This window comes from Nannospalax galili, unplaced genomic scaffold (assembly GCF_000622305.1).
Source record: "Nannospalax galili isolate Female #2095 unplaced genomic scaffold, S.galili_v1.0 scaffold931, whole genome shotgun sequence".
Lineage (NCBI taxonomy): Eukaryota > Metazoa > Chordata > Mammalia > Rodentia > Spalacidae > Nannospalax > Nannospalax galili.
In genome coordinates, this window is record NW_008330062.1 from 308216 (window position 1) to 311841 (window position 3626).

Below are 3626 nucleotides of genomic sequence, written 5' to 3' on the forward strand. Positions count from 1 at the left end.
CCCTCCCTCTCTTTTTCATTCTTTCATCTCCCTCACTATTTCCTTTTTTTTCTTCCCCTTCCATCTCTCCCTCCTTCCTCCTTTCTGTCCCAGCCAGCCCTTCCCAGCTGGGGAGTTTCTCCAGACTTCAAGCTCACAGACCTTCACTTCCTATTAGTCTCTGCTCACACAGCTTCAGCTCATTGGACCTGCTGGGATATGACCTGACATGGTAGTGACCGCCCTGAAAAGCAAGCTTCTGGGCACTTTGGAGGGAGTGTGCCTCCCCCGAGGCTCCTGGGCACACACAGGTGGGTCTTTGGAGCTGTCTGGCCAGCATGTGTGCTGTGCATAGGGCATCAGCCAAAACCCTCTGCACCCCCACTATCAACACCCAGAGAGGGGGCCTTGGCTGCCCTGGGACCGTGGCAGCCTCAGGGAGGAAGGAGACTGAATTCACTCAGCTTGGGTAGCCTCTCAGTGAAGAAGTGTTTTTTTCTGGCAAAAACACACACAAAGGAAACAGGTTCTCTCTCTGTCTGTGCGTGTTTACAGACCCCTGGACACCTCCAGCAGCACCACATCTCCAGCACTTGCCTGAGATAGTGGTTTGGCCGTGTGGTGGTTTTGGCCCACAGGACCCTCCCTCAGCTCATTATAATCCACTGTATTTCCCCAGCAGGCTTATAATCGAATTACTCAAAATTGCATGGCTTTATTGCATAGTGCTAAACTCCAAGACAAACAAATGCCCAGATAATGAACAATTATTTATGACAAATTATTACCTTTACTTATAAGACGAGCAGTTTCCATTAAGCTTAGGAAAGGTGTCAACCCCCTTCTAAGAAAATGCAGGCTCACTAAAGCAAGTGCCCGCTGAGGGGGGCTCTGGAGGGCACTATATTTGTGCACACACCTGCCAGCTGTGCCGTGGTTGTGGATGGGGACCAGCAACCCATTCTTCCATCTAATGGTGGTCATACTCCTGTCTTAGCTTGTGGCTGGACACATCTCTAGGGCTTGTGGCTTTCTGGTGTCCTTTGCACAGATAAAGGCAGAGGCATCAAAGCACACAAAATGCTTCATTTTTCCATTTGCATTTAAGTTTTAGCATTTTCGTTTTGTTTGAAACGGAACTCAACTTTTAAAATTATTTATGGACTCAATAACATATGTTTGGGTTATTGAACCCCCTTTCCCTGGTTCTCCTCATGAACAGAATTGTCTCACAGCTAATTATAACATACAGTATTTTCCCAGTAGTCTTACAATCAAATTATTCAAAATTGCATTTCTTTATTGCATATTGCTAAAACCCAAGACAAGCAAACATCAAGATAATAAACAATTATTTATTGCAAATTATTACCTAATATATAAGATTAACAGCTTGTAACTATTAAGGTTAATACATGCGGTAAACTGTATTTATTATACTTATTTTGTAGCAAATATCTTTGTATAAAACATATGTTTATGTATTGCAATTAATGAGAAAAAGTGTAAGATTAACAATTTATGTTGGGTTTTGTTTTTAGATTTATGCCTACTGTAAAACTTATTTATTGCACTTATTAAAAGTATTTAATGATGGACTTTTAGATGCTGTATTCTTAATGTGAAAATATAAACTAAAGGAGTATTAAATTACAAAATGGAAAATTATAACTGAAGTCAAAGAATCTAACTATTTTCTGCTATAAATCTGCCTTAAAAAGATTATCACTGGAATTACTGAATCTTTAAATAGTGGCCTTTATAGTACATAATGAGTTTCAGTGAGTTATCCTTTGGAAGGCTTTTTTCATCATTAAAACTAAACTCAACATCTTGCTCTTAAAGATAAATGTAGCTAGAAGCATAAACACCGAGCTGCTCAGTTTTATGATGAGAGGTCACATTGGAGAGAAGAGGGAGTGGGGCAAGTCCCTCGGAGCTGGGAAGCAGGATGAGCTAGAGGAAAAACCAGAGGCCAGGCTCTGTGGCAACTTAACCGCCTGGCTTGGAGGACCAGCTCATCTTGCCTCCCTGGCTCACCTTCCTGGACCTGGACCTGTTTCTTTGCTACAGAATCAGAAAATGGTACACACAAAGGTGGCGATGCTCAGACCTTTAGAATAGACCTGAGTTAGAAAGAACCACCAGTTCTTTCCATCGGTACTGTGCTCCCCAGGGATTCACAAGCCCCCAGGTGCTAAGTCAGGAGAAATACTCTAGATGGCATGGGGGAGGTGAAAGCAAGTCCCTGGAAAAAGTCTGCCCCACATTTGGGCCATCTACATGTATGGATATTCTAACAAACAGTGAAAATGAGTAATTCCTGGGTTTGCAGGGGAGGAAAGTCTCTAGCTCAGAGTTAACATGTTGAAGAAGATGAGTGTGGGTCTGTGTAGCAGTGCGTCTGCCCCTGTGCATCTGCAGTCCGTAATCAGTACCCCGATGTACTAAAAGCTATCCTGGGAGTCCTGAGTCTGAGGTCTCACTCACCCCGAGGGGAGCCCTAAAGAAACTGGTGGTGAGGTTAGTGGTTAGAGCAGTGTTTCTCAGCTGCATAGCAGAGACTTCCAGAATGGACTTTCTTGTGTGACTGACTGGGGACTTCAGATAAACCAGTATGTCCTCTGGGCAAGGATGGGCAAAGAGGCACAGGGCTGGCCTCTGCATCTTGTGCAGTGACAGGAAGGGAGGAAGCAGGAAGAGGCTGAGAGGGTGGAGGGGGGTTTCTGGTTCTCACCCATCTCTGGCCTCTGCTGGAGCGTCAACACACACTCAGCAGGCAAGTGTGCATCAACTTGGCAGCTTGCACTATTTTATTTGAGATGTTAAGAGCTCTCCCCTCCCTATAAATAATTCTATTAATTGTAGTACAGGACACACACAAAAGTTCTTCCAAAATGTGCAGAAACCGAATTCTAAATCTGTATACGACACAGCTGTACCATGCCTGGATGTATGCTCAGATGAATCTGAGTGTGCGCACCCCAGACACCCCAGGCACGTGGGTGGATAAAGAAAACATGGTGTAGACACACAAGGGAGTTTTATTCAGTCGTAAAGAATGAAGTCATGTCACTGGCAGGGAAAGGGGTGGAACTGGAGATTATTTTGTCAAGCGAAGTAAGCCAGACTCAGAGGGAAAGTATGTTTTCTCCCACATGCAGAGCCTGGATTTTATCTACAGGAAAGTGAAGGGCAGACTGTCTGGGAAGAGGAAGGGGACCAGAGAGGGCAGCAGGGCCGAGCAGGGAGGACATGACGTACATATGAAGACGTCACGGTGAGACCCACTGATTGGAACAAGAAACGTGGTAAGAAAAATATTTTGTGTGTGTGTGTCTGAAGTTACAAGGGAGCTGTTTGTGTTCCTCTCGTGGGGAGAACCTGGAACCGCCTCCAGGTGGCTAGGGGAAGAGAGGTGGCCACACAGGTTCTGTTTCTTCCTCTGAACGTTCTTCAACTGGGCTGGGTAAGGGCTTCCTGCTCCGCTGTGCCCAGAGTCCCGTTCTTCTCATAGGCTTCCGTATACCGACTTGATCACCGATCCATTTCCTCATCTGCTGGCAGATGGGCTCCTTTGTCCTTCTTCCCTTCCCCTCCTCTTTCCTTCCTTCCCCCTTCCTCCTTCCCCCCTCCCCTCCCCCTCC

The 3626-nt window shown here is 45.6% G+C and overlaps 1 long non-coding RNA gene across 2 annotated transcripts in view; it reads left to right on the forward strand.

The window, feature by feature from the left end:
* The first annotated feature begins 3140 nt into the window (after positions 1–3140).
* The window catches only part of LOC108491292, a 16748-nt gene continuing 16262 nt past the window's right edge, over positions 3141–3626 (forward strand). For both annotated transcript variants that reach the window (XR_003850978.1, XR_001872666.2), the window contains exon 1: positions 3141–3290. This is a non-coding gene — a long non-coding RNA (uncharacterized LOC108491292). The remainder of the gene's footprint in view (positions 3291–3626) is intronic.